This window comes from Gavialis gangeticus, unplaced genomic scaffold (assembly GCF_001723915.1).
Source record: "Gavialis gangeticus isolate Ggan-Ray unplaced genomic scaffold, GavGan_comp1, whole genome shotgun sequence".
Lineage (NCBI taxonomy): Eukaryota > Metazoa > Chordata > Crocodylia > Gavialidae > Gavialis > Gavialis gangeticus.
In genome coordinates this window covers 72,662,794-72,676,326 of record NW_017728994.1, presented here as the reverse complement: position 1 = coordinate 72,676,326, position 13,533 = coordinate 72,662,794, and the positions used below count along the sequence as shown (strand labels likewise).

Here is a 13,533-nt window from a genome sequence, read left to right as displayed (position 1 = left end):
TTTAAAATGCCTCATTTTCACACCAAGTGTACAGTGGATGACAAATATTTATGGAACATATATATTATATATATTAGTTGAAATGCTTGCCATTCCCTTCTATGTTTGACATGCAAATGACAAAGTTTGTCACTATTCAGTTATATCTTTATATCTCCACTGAAAGTACTGCATAAAGTGCTGATTCAGTTTCTCTGCTGTAAAATGTATTCTTGTCTTTTAACAGGTCCTGAACTAAAGTATACTTTGAATTGCCCTTGCAAATAAAGACTGTACCTGTGTATGGGTAATCTTAAAATAGTGCTAAAAGGGGTCATCAAAGTACAAATTAGGAGATTCATTGGAACTCACTTCAACCAAGTCTATATTACAAGAATTTTTAATAAAGATTTCTAGACCACTGAATACAATATTTATTATGCAGTGTCTTAAAATATCTAGTAGACTAGAGCTAGCTAATTGTCACTTGTTCTTTCTGTAAGAAGTCATGAGAATCTACCTCAACTGTGGTTTGAACCTGATGTCACTTTTCAATAGTTTTTGTAACATTAGGGGATTTTAAAACTCCTTTTCCTTTAATTCTTTTCTTTCTTTAATGGGTGACTGGATAAATTCAGTGGTGGATTTTTGTGACACTAAAGCAGCAGATAAGTCTATGATGCACTCTAGCTGTGTGATTTAAAAATCCCTTACCATATGTTTTCTCACTGGAATGCCTCGTCTTGCAAAATTACAGGAACCGAAGCTTAAAAACACAATTAGGTAGTTTAAAATGAAATATTAAAGAAATACCACATATTTTCAGATATGCTAGCACTGTTTTTTCCCTTTCTTTTTTCCCTTCTTTATTTGCTATCTTTTGTGTTGTTCTCTGAGTTACTTAAGAAGCTCAACTGTATTTGACTGTTGTACTAATCATGATTCACATTTTTCTGATTTGATTATATAGGCTGTGGTTAAATTATAAATGAAAGAAAGAACTACCAGAGAACTTGTCATAACAGTATCTTTTTATGTTGTTACAGGAAATGGGAGAAAAAAATCAAAACAGTATTATGTGATGAAGACTCTCCTTGCTTATTTTGTGTTGCTTATAGTATCTGTATAGACAAGTAATACAATTTGTTGAAATGTTTTTCCAAGGTTTTCTGAAAACTACAGCACAATATCTGTCCACTGAGAAAAATGTGAGAAAACTGAATACATAATGCATAAAGATATGCATATCATAGTTTAAACTCTGTTGTACACGCAGATACACACTCTCTCTGACTTAAGTTTTATTTCCCCACTGTGTTATAAACCAACTTAAACTGTTTTCTCATGATCCTTACATGAAAACAATTAATATTTCAAAAACCAAAATAATGTCTTCCCATATTATTCTCTAGCATATTACATGTCCTGTGTAAAAATTGTGTAGCTACCTGGTTATAGGAAGATTTTTTTTTCCCTTTCTGAGACGCTTATTTTAAATCATTGTATAAGAAAAGATTGTATGGATGGTTGAGATTATAATAATTAAGTCAAATGACTAAGAGCTAGCCTTCTATCTGAATCAAGGGTATTAGTGTTTTAAAAATATATTTTGTCATTCCTAAATTAATCAAATACATTGTTTATGCACTGTGGCATTTTAAGCTGGTTATAACTACATTATTTAAGAGGACCACTTCTAGTAGTATGGTTTAAAAGACAGATTCTTTTAATGTTAAATGCATGATTGTTTGTACTGTATTGTTAATTTGTTCCAAAAGTTTAGCCAGATAAAATAAGGGGGAGTTGGTGAGAGGGAAAGTGGGGGAAGGGAGGGAATCCTAGAGACATGAAATGGATTAGCACCTTGCATTAAGTCATATGTTTAGCTATTTTCTAATGCAAGGCGAGGTTTTAAAGCAGTGCTACTCCTCAGTTGCTCATGTGTTTTAAATACAAAGCAGACACTGTGTGCAGGGCATAGTTTAGTTTGTATTCTTCATTTGTAGACGAGAGAGTCCCTAAATGTATGGAGAGATATTTGATCTAAAACTTGAAACAATGCTCTTGCCTTAATTGACTTATATTCAACATTGAATTGACAAACTTGGTGAAGAAAAGGGGTACTGAACATTCACAAACAACTCATGTTTTCTTTGTCATACATGCCTGTGAGCTGTGCTTTTTGCACCCCTGTAACCACCCTTAAGGATTCTGTTTTTTGGGCTTTATTGGATGAACTGTCAATGCTTTCCAGGATAACAAATCTTGTTTTATAGCACTTGGTGGAGTTTGGTTCGGGGCTACCTCTGAGCAACATGAACTTGGCCTTGCTGTATGTCTTACACTAATACCTTCACTACTGTAAAGAATCAGGGTACTTGAGAAACAGCCTGAAGCCATACAGCTGATTATTTCACCAAATTTGCATCTTTTCAACAGTAATGGGGATGGCTTTCACAAATGCTCCCAGGCTCTAAATAGATGTTAAGTGGTTGTTTCTAGTTCCTTCCCTCTCTTTTTCCCTTGAGAGCCACTTCCCATCCCACCCACTCCGCTAACCCTCTGCTTACCCCTCTGGCAGCCGTGCACTGCTCCTGGCATCTGGTAGACCCTAAAGAAGGGGTTCTATTGAGTAAGTTGGCCAAGTGATACAGTCCTCACATGGGATCTCTTATAATGCCTGCATACACAAGATAGTCTATTATTCTTTCTTCTTGGGGAAAAAATAAGTGGCCTCCAGGAAATGTGAGTGATCTTAGGTGTCCTTTGACTTCTGCTTAGTTATATGGCCCGTGTTGTGTGGATACGACGTGTTTCCTACTGAGGCAGTTAACATAGTTGGGTTCTTCAGCAAGGAAATCTGTGGATTATATATGAAAGACAAGAGAGTGAAGTAGGGCTTGAAAAGAGATGGTGTGGATAGAGAGCTATTGAATGGCTATGTATTCTCCTGTGTGTGATAGAATGTCAGGGGCTGGGGAAGGAGGGGGAAAAGGAATGAGACCGTATTTACAAGGGGTTCTCTCTGCCCCTTGCAGGATAAATGAGGACTGCAGATATAGCCTTTTCTCCATAAGTACCCAGCTATGACTCGCCACTTAGTAATTTGAGAAATAAATACTTTAAAAATGGGGAAGAAACAGGAATTCAAAACTGTAGGTATGAAGAAAAATGACATTTCTTCCAAAACATGACATTATGTCATTTGGCTTTGTTTTGTCATTTAACAGAGTATTAGAACCTGAATGTATTGTAGTGGCAAACAACCGTGGTTATTTCTCATTGGGCATAGATGGAAATGCAGCTCCCCGCTGTAACTCATGGTGCTTTGCAGGAAGAGCCATGAGTTACAGTCATCCCCTGGACCCAAGAGATGTTCACTGTTGGGACCCAGGGGTTGGGGGATCCAGCTGTAATTTGAAGTGGCTGTGATTCTGCAGCTGCTCTCCCCTAGCCCAGCTAATTGCCTCTCCCAGCCCTGGGACTGTCTTAAGAATGGGGGAGGAAGGGAGAGGAGGGAGCTGTGGGGGGGAACTTCAATCCACCCACCCCATCCTCCAGGGCTGGCTGCAAACCCCCAGACAGAACTCTCTCCACTCCCTCCCCAACTCCCACACTGAAGACAGCACCGGGAATAGGGCTGGGTTGTGTCAAACATACAACCAGTCTGTGGGCACATCTACATGTGCCCCCCACAGTGCAATTGTTACTGCACTGTCATTTAGTACGTGCTTTAGGAAGTACTAGATGATGGCACAGTAACAGCTGTTGCTGCACCGTCCTGGTGGCTCATGGTTATTTTTAGCAACTACACCACCATAGCAATGTGCTATAACGAGGAGCTTATTACTATGGTGACATACCATTGGCATCACGGTTTGGTCTGCAGATGCTATATCTCCATACTGATGAGCTATGGTGCTGTAGCACCTTGTGTAGACATGCCCTGTGTGCAGAATTTCTATTGTTTTCCATAGAAGATTCCCGTGTCGTATGGATAGAGCATTGAGGCCAATGAGGAGATGATGGCTAGGGGTCTAGTGGTTAGAAAAAGTTATGCAAGCCAGGACTCCAGGGGATATGAACCTCATTTTGCCTACCTTTAAAATGAGTGCCGTTAATTTGGTTCTCTCAGAGGAGTGTTGTGAGTCTTTCTCAACGTATGCAAAGTGCTATGACTTTCTGTAAATTTACATTCCCAGTCAAAATGAAGTATTGTCTACTAGCACTTAAAAACTTAGGGGCTGATTCTGTCCTGCAGTACAGGAGTTTTGTCCAAATAAAGAAGGCTGGATAAGGCTCAAAACTGAGACAACAAACATCATTTCATTTTTATTTCTGCTCTAAATACTGAACATTTTTACAGTTGGTTTATAGCACCTCTTTCCTTGCTCCAGTATTTTTTAAGTCCAAAATAGTGCTACCTTGATAAAATTTTAAATCTCCCCAAAACTACAGTAAAATATCAATAGTGATCTCTCTTAACATCCACAGAAGGAAACTTGGGGATTAGATTAAAGCTCTATTCTTCATTTATTCTGTTGTGCTTACCTATTTTGGCACATACCCTGATAGGATCACCCACTGTTTGGAAATCTCTCTTTTACCTCGGCGCTTTGGGGGTAAGTCAAGGACAGAGTGGGTTCTCAAAATCATTGGATTTAGTTGAGCACTCCATATTAGATGGATTACTGAAACAGTAAACCATAAAGGCTGCTTTAGAGCCATTAAGGTTCAGCTTGTCAATGCTGACACGGACACACTCTTACACCATGTATTCTTGACATGTCAGTGGGTGCTTAGGGATGCTTTCATACATGTTTTATTGAAATGACAGGCCATAGCTTCTCTGACTGCCGTACATATGCATAGCTATCTGCTTGAAATCCAAATGAAATTCTTCTTGAAAAAGAGCACCTATATGCATGAAATGGATGCTTTTTTAAACAAGTGTCATTCATAATTTTATTTTTAAAATACCTCATAAAGAATGAAGGGGGCAAAATAATCCCACATATAAACTCCAGTTGAAATCAGTAAGGGTTACACTTGGGAAGAATTTTACAGTTTACAAAATATTAGATTAAAATCAAAGTGAATTTTAAATCTAATGTGGAAAACAAACAAACAAACAAAATCATACCTCATGATTTTTCCTTTTTAAAATGCCTTTACAGCTCTATAAAGATAATTATATTCTCCTAGGTGGAGACCTTGATTTATTCAGGTGTTTTGTCAAGTTTCAGTCCAGAGAAAACTTTACAAATAGATTAGAGTGCCTTGACAATACAATTTTAAAGTAGAAATGCCAAGATAGTCTTAGCTGCACAGATTGACTTGCCAAACGTTGCAGATCTTAATCTCCCTTTAATTGTGAGTTTGACATGCGTGAGGAAAGCAGGATTGGGTCTTTAATGTCATAAGCAACTCCTTTTTAACGCTATTACTGTACATGACTATAAGTTTTAACATTTGAAATGGTATAAAATAGTGAAGTTAAATCACATTACATCTGAGATTAAGGAATTTGTGTTTCTACGTGATACACATTTGTAGAATGGTGGCTGAAATTGTCAGTTACAATGCTTTTTTAAATTTTCTAGTTCTACAGATATTAATGATTACATTAATGAAGATGGAGCCTTGTGCTCCAGAGAACCCAGTCCTGCAAATGTGCATGGCCTGGCACACTGCTTATGAGCATGAGGCTCATTGACTTGGCTGAAAAAAGTCAATTATGTATATTTGTTGATTTAGGTCTCAAGTGAAGACAAGAATCAAAGGAGGACGTGAGGAACTTAGGGAAATGTTGTAGTGTGGGTTAGAGTGAAGATGATACAATAATCCAGTTGCTCAAGTGCCTGATCCAAAGTTTGTCTACAGGTTTCACTGGATTTTGGCTCAGTGTAAGTAATGAATACTTCTTTTAGGTTACACAGGGTGCATCTACATGTGCAATTAATTTGAAGCAATTAACTCTGGAGGAGTTTGAGCCAGAGTAAACTACTCCCAAGCACAGCATCTATGCATGTGCCTGGGACAGCAGCAAGTTGAAGCAGGGCACAGCAGTTAATACCAGGGCTGCTCAAGCCCTGCTTTACCCTGGGCTCCGGGTGGTGGTATCGGGGGGCTAAGGGGATGGGAGGGGCACAGAGGTGCTGAAAGTGTGGAGGTGTGGGGCTAGGTGGCAGGCAGGAGTCTGTTCCCCAGCTGTCTGGGCTAACCAGGTACAATTTATGACTGTAGTCAGCATCTACTTGTGCATTTAATTACAGTTAATTACTGTGCTGTAAGATAGTACTGTTCCTGACAGTACTATCTTATGGCGGTGTTAATTAATTCACTATGACCTAATACTGTCGCACGTGTAGATGGTGATGTTTTACTCTGCAGCTAATTAGTCTACTCCACAGTAAAGTGCACATGTAGATGCAGCCACTGTGTATTTTCTAGTCACCTTTTTAAGGAGACTAAGGGGTTTGTTTTGACTTGCTAAGGATATACTTTATAAGCTTCCTTAAAAAAGTGAATATATAATGCAAGTAGCAAGAAATTACATGGAATATAGAAACATGCACAGTGTTGCTCTTTAATAGTTCAAATCAGCACATATGAAAAGAATAATTTAGAAGTAAAGCAAATCAAAAATTTTGAATGAACTCGGAAGCACTGTTTCTTTCAATTTACCAGACCTTTCCAGAATGCACGTGTCTAATACATTTTATTTCATTCTTTAAAACATCAATACGAAACATTATTTTTGACTGATCACAGACATTTTATTCATGAACTCAGACTTTGATTACATGACATTTTATAGATCCAGAAGACTTTAGGTAAGTAGTTTTGTGGTACCTATTCCCTTTTTTATGAGGGTGTATCCTTCATTTTTCCAAGCAACTATCATGGGAACATCCCTCAGGTGAAACCACACCCACAACTGATTTGAATAAAGAACAGACTTTGCAGATGGATCACAACATTTCATAACTCTAACTCTTCTTATCTAGAGCTCTCAATAGTTTCTTTTGTCTGTAGCAGAGTTTAGTATTGTCTTAAACGTAACAAATCAGGATTAAGAACAAGAACAAAATATTGTTGCAGAAATCAGTTTTAAATTGGTCAGCAGTTTAATAAGAACTTTTTAATTCCAAGGTGTAATTCATATGCCCACCCATCAAAAATTATATGTCTACTTCACTAATATGAATAATGCAATTACTTACAAATAATTATTGAAACTCAAGAATGAATTTAATTTTAGTGTGTTTGTGCTATTAAGAGTAAGGTTGAGCAGGAAGTTTAATATTCACACATCTTTAAGGTCACGCTGCAGTATTGTACTTCTTGTTGAGACCTCTGTCTTCTACTTATGCGTGCACATGCAGAAACACGCAAAACCAGTTACAGAGACTGAAGAAGAAATACAGTTAGTCTAGTTTATAACAGCATCACTACTGTGTTTACTATATAAATAATATCTTGCTACTTAAGTTATCCTAGCATCTGCCTCGAACGTCACTGAACATACCACATGATACAATCATATGGAAGGCACAGAGTGCTGAGTGCAGCCCAAGAGAAGAGTACAAATGTTTGATGTAAGTGATGCTGACTACAGCAAGGAGAAAGGTAAAATAAAAATGGCTGCTGTGGAGCTTGTGTGACTGCAACATGTAAATCCCCCATCAGCCTTAAAAATTATGGGGGAATGCTGAGGAGTTCTGGAAAAGGTTCAAACAGCAATTTGAACTGTGTCTGAAAGCCATAGGGGCTAGTAAAATGGAAGATGAGCAACAAAATTCCACTGTTTTTGACTGGGGGCTGGTGTGCAGGATGTATGCAATGCATTTCAAACGGATGATCGGGAGGAGAAAGGGAAGGAAAAAGAGCTCTGAAGATGTAATGAAAAGGTTTGAGGCTTACTGTGTCCCTAGAAAAACGATCATTTGGAGAATTTGACATATTCCAAATCTTGCTCATTTTAATATAAGAGAGTTTGGGGCTCCTACAGTAAAAAGGTGGGTGAAAGGCCACTCGGGGACAGACTGTAATCAGTCATTGCTCAGGCATGCCAGGGGACCTGGGAAGTCCGGAAGAAGTGTCTCCTTTTGAACATCTGATAGCCAGTCAGGCAGGTAGGAGCCATGGAAACTCAGTACCAAATCTGAATCAAACGTGAATGAGCTAATTGTATCACATGCATACCCGATCAAAAGACAGAGATATAACCTGGTAAGATACGTTGTACCCTTTTGGGAGATGGGAGAACCTACTGTGTGCTGCCTGAAGACAGCCTGCTGCAGAGACGGAGAGATGGTATGGCTTTAGACTGGAAGAGCTAGGAGGCAGAAGTTTACTTTGTAGTGACTGGTCTGAAACAAGAGAGTAGGCTCAGCCTATGCGCTGACCGTAAGGGTTTGAACAAGGGCTACAGTTTTACTTGCCTATGTACTGGTAGGTTTTTAGCAGATCCCCTTGGATACAGGAAACTTCAAAATGTTCACATTCAGTACACTGTTTGGCAGATTTTACTTCTTGCGCTTGTTTTTTGGAATGTTCTGCACCAGAAATGTTTCATTTCACCTCGTGATGCGCCTAATAAAAGATTTTGCAAGGCTGAAAGTGTGTGAATTGAAGACACAGGAACTTACATGACATACAGAGATTCCCAGCAGATAGAAACTAGACTACTCGATGAAGCACCTGCAAGTCAAAATGCCAGGAAAATGCTGACTACCTGATAATTATAGAATAGCTTATCAGTTTTTTTCAAAGTAACTGCAATTAGATACCACAGCTTCAGCGGGTATATAATATCCATATTTTTTATGACATAGATTTCTGAGAATTATAATAAGAGATACTAAACCAAAATTCAAGAATAAAGAATCCCTGTTTTTTTGCTAAATTTACTGATAAAACATCTAGATTTAACTATACAGAATCAAGTATAATTTTGTACTAAAAGAATTTGTTTTTCCATCTAAAGTAATGGAAGTACCAAAATAAGTACTAATCAGTTATGGGGAAATACCACTGCAAAGCCTAAAATAACTGATGAATTTTAATATAGTATTCATGTACAACACAGGATATAGGGTAAAGATTTTCCCCAAGATGGAACAATGATAACAGAAGCACAAGCTCTTTAACACACATTTAAAGCAGAGTTTAGTAACCTATGGCCTGTAGGCTGGATCCGGCCCACAGACCAGGGGGTTTTGGCAGTGTTCAGTAGTGGGATGTCTCCTTCTGCACTGCACCAGCCAGGGGGTTAAAAGCTTCATCTGTGTCATAGCTTAGCAGCAGGGAGAAGAAGTGGTTGCGGCAGCAGCTGGGGCTGGATCCTAGAGCTGGCCTGCCTTGGTCCTGAGATGGGTCATTCTGGTCGGCCGCTGTAAAAAAGGGTTACCGACCACTGAATTAAAGAAAAGCATGAGAATTTGGCATGCTAATCACTGCCCATAACAAATTACAGTGATGTAAGAAATGTCACCTCGTTCATATACGGTAATTGCAAACTGTGGAAACGTTCTACAGAGGAATCATGAACATCTGCTGATGGTACCAGAGCATATGAAAGAAAAAAGGAAATAAGCAGCTAGTAGAGGAGAGTGAAATGAAAACAGATATACCAGAAGCACAGACAACTTTGTGGACTGAATCTGTTTTGGACTATGTGAATTAAACCAAAGAGAGAAGACATGGAAATGTTAACAACAATTTACTACTTTACAGGAGATTAAGAAGACTGATGAAATGTCCAGACTGATTGAGACTCACCCTCTGCTCTCACCTTGCTCATGTGTGGTTCATGTAACTGCCAGCCAGAATCACAGCTTTTGTTTAGGGGAGTACGGAGACTGAGTTACTTTCCCAACTAGGGCAAATCACTTGGAAAGAGATGTGAAAAGGTGAAGCCAGGATTTAGTTGCCCCAAAAGAAAGTAGGTCAGCCTGGTTATTAAATGAATGAGTGTGTATGCTGCTCCCGCCCGGCACACACACACACCTTAAAGAGGGAGGCACAGGCTTTGTTCCTAAGGAGATTGTCACAACATTTTGCAGCTCTCAGGCAGAGTATTTCTAGTGCTCCCCTTGAAGCAGGCAGGGTCTAAATGTTACAATAGAGGTCTGTGGTTCTGGAATTTGTTCATCCACGTTATTTTATAAAATTAAAAGAAAAATGGTGCTGTAAAGGGTTAAGCTTCAGCAGGAAGTTGAAAGTCCCAACACACTCTGCACAATTGTAAGCAACACCTTAATCACCCCTAACACTCTACAGTTAGAAACACACACACACACACACACACACACACGTATGTAAAGGAAGGAACCAGCAACCAGCTGCAGAGAGTGAGGTAGAAAGTACAGCAAGGCTTGATTACAGCAGCATCAAGGCTGTGTTTCTGTATATATTATTTCCTGTTAGTTAAATAAGTTACCTTTAAAAATCTACCTTAGCCATCATTGAAATATTTGCAAGGGAAAATTGTGAACAACCAAAAATGTGTTCAACACTTCAATATTTTTTTTTCAAAATTAGAAAATTGTTTGTCTTTATATCTCACTAGTTATATACATAGCACAGATCATACCATTAGATAGTTATAGAGATACCTACACACATATTGGACTTGAAATTATAACTGGTTACTTATCAAACATTTCCACATATCTCCCTTCCCAAAAGCATGTGAGTCTATATAGACAAATTGTTTCAAATGCACAGAGCAATTGTAAACTGTGTTCTATCTTTTGACATATACTACTGACTTTTTCTATTTTTCTGGTAACCCCATTATTTTTGTCCATAGTAAGAGCTCTGACCTGTGCTACATGGAAAGTTTAGAGATGAAGTCATTTCTGGTTTAAGTTACTGGAGAGACTTTAATTCATCCAGCTGTGCTTGCTCAACAACAATTCCAGCATTCAGCATTGACAACAGACCATCAGCAAGAGAAATCAAACAGAAAAAGCAGGGGGTGTTGAAAGGAACACTTAAAACTGTTCTCATTTGTAGAATTTAACATCATCAAAACACTAAATGTAAATAGGAACAGAAGGAATAAGCTAAACTAATCAGTCAAGATATTTCAGAAAATCCATTTCTTTTTTAGCCAGAATTCTTAACAAAAATCCCAATGGAGCTATCATTTAACATAAAGGTTCATCTTTAGGAATAAATTGCTGAATATATTGCTCAAAAGGACCCTGCATTCTAAAACATATAACATGTTTCTCTTGTTGAATCAAATGACATTCAACTGATAAAAAAAATCGTACAATATGGTATCCTGAGTGAACACAATCCAGAAACTGAGTTCTGCAATGAGGAGCCTTAGCGCATGCAAAAATAAGAATGAAATTGTTTCCAGGGTGCAGCTGTTTTAGTAAAACAAATTATTTAAATGGTGGAATGATTAACAAACCTGTTAAGATGATTTGTTGCCATCCATTAAAAAATGAAGGGTTAAAATTAAAGAAAAAAAAAGGAAAAATCTTTGGAGGGAAAATGGAGGTAAAAAAAGTGTGGATCTGGTATCCGGTGATAAAACTCCCTTATCAATATCATACTCAGGGGTGTGAAATCATTTCTCATGTTTAGTTTTCTTTGTCAATACAGTGTAAGAAACTGCTTTATTGCATTCTTACACTGAGTTACCTCATTTTGTCTTACAACCTGTGTCTGATGATGATGATGCAGATTTGAAAATAATTGTCTTGGAAATATGGAGAATGTTGACTCTTTCACCACAATGGAATATGGCATTAGTCAAATGCTAAAGAATTCTCAAGTTCAGCTCTGAATAATTTTCTGATCCTGTCTGGTCAGTGAAAGCACAATTAGAGGATGTAAATTTAGCAAAATGACACTTACGATGGTATTGAAATCACTTGTTTGATCCTGCAACCCTCCACCCACAAAGCCTATGCTCATGCAAGTAACAGTTTGCAGAATCAGGCCTGTAATATTTAGAAGAGTGAAGAATGAACACACTGCATGTGGCTCAGAGCAATACTGCTCTCAACCTGCCTCCCTGACTAAAGTCAACAGGAATTATGCAATTTACTTCAATGGGAGCGGAATCGGGCACATTAATTGTACACAAATGACACTTCCCAAAACATACAGCCTGAAAATGACTCAGCTGGCTGCGCAGCATTATTATCCAAGACAATAGAAATCTGTGGGTGTAGAGAATTGACAAATGCTGAGGATTTAGGGTCTCCCTGCAGATTTTTTGTGCAATTTACTATTTTCTCCAGATTCTAATTTTTCATTTTCATTTTAAATGAAATGTCTAGCTCTTCTGGTGTTAAAAATTGCCCTTAAGTCTCAGACTATAAACTGATGTTCTACTATCCTTTTCTACCCTTCTCTATTTACCAGTTGCTGACAATGGATCTCTGCTATGGGTGCTGCTGAAGTGGTGTGACAGGACTGAGCACGACTGGTATCATTTCAGAAACTTCAGTTAAACCTGTTTTGAACAGGAGCATAGCACTAAGTGAAAAAATCAGAGGGTTGTGGTAATTCCAAATATTAATGCTAGTATTTTTAACTATTTACCTGCTGATGCCTGTGTCAAAAACATCCAGTTAATGGCCATCTTGTGGACCCATTGCAACATGTTGCTCTTTTCATATGAAAGACTATTACATGGGAATAAGCAGACAAGTTAGGAAAAGATGGAGATGAATATTTTATTAAGTAAGCTTCTGATTATTCAGTTATCTGTGGTGCTTGCTACTGCTTTGAAAAGTGAGGAAAGTAGGGTACATGCTACTGGTCCCCTATCATTTAGTTTGTAGCATTGTATGTGTTCTCTATAAAATTGAGGCCAGCAGCAGCACTAGTGATGGAGTTTCACTTTAATAACCTAATAAATATTTTTGATTGATTTGCCTGTCTTACAATGGCATCTGGTATTAAAATGTGAGAATAGGGTGAAGTACATACTCTGACACCTTTGGAAATTCCACTGATATTTTCTGGGGGCTGGAAAAGGAACTTCTGCTGAACATTGGTTTACAGGACTATTTCTAAGCCAGTCCCCCTCCTCAAAAAAAAAACAGCCCTAAAAGAAAATTTGTTTTACTTGTTCAACTGCAATAGTTTGCTGATAAGAACAAACCTAGCCCAACATTTATAAAGCACTATTGGCACATTTAAGATATTTGTTCTGCATTTTGTACCTTTCCAAAATTTCAAACTGTGATAGTGTTTTGCTGTGTTACATAGGGATTGTATCGACCATTTGTTTTTAAATGGTTTTGATTATATTTTGTATTCTGCATCAGTAAAGCACATGAGTTTTAACTGCTTTAAATATGAACATTCTAATAGACTGCAAAATTAGGAGACTATGACAAGCAAGAACAATAAGGTTTGAGCATGCAAATCACTCTTTTTCTTTTTAACAATACATACTCTACTGCCTGTATTTCCCCAAAGATACCACTACAGCTACACATGGTTGAAGTCTGTTCTACCCTTATATAAGGCAGTGTGACAAATGATTTAGGGGGAAATAACCTCTAATCAGCA

The 13,533-nt window shown here is 38.0% G+C and overlaps 1 long non-coding RNA gene across 1 annotated transcript in view; it reads right to left on the bottom strand.

Moving 5' to 3' along the window:
- Positions 1 to 6,683: 6,683 nt before the first annotated feature.
- The window catches only part of LOC109287717, a 139,690-nt gene continuing 132,840 nt past the window's right edge, over positions 6,684 to 13,533 (bottom strand). The window contains exon 2 of the long non-coding RNA XR_002094948.1: positions 6,684 to 9,377. This is a non-coding gene — a long non-coding RNA (uncharacterized LOC109287717). The remainder of the gene's footprint in view (positions 9,378 to 13,533) is intronic.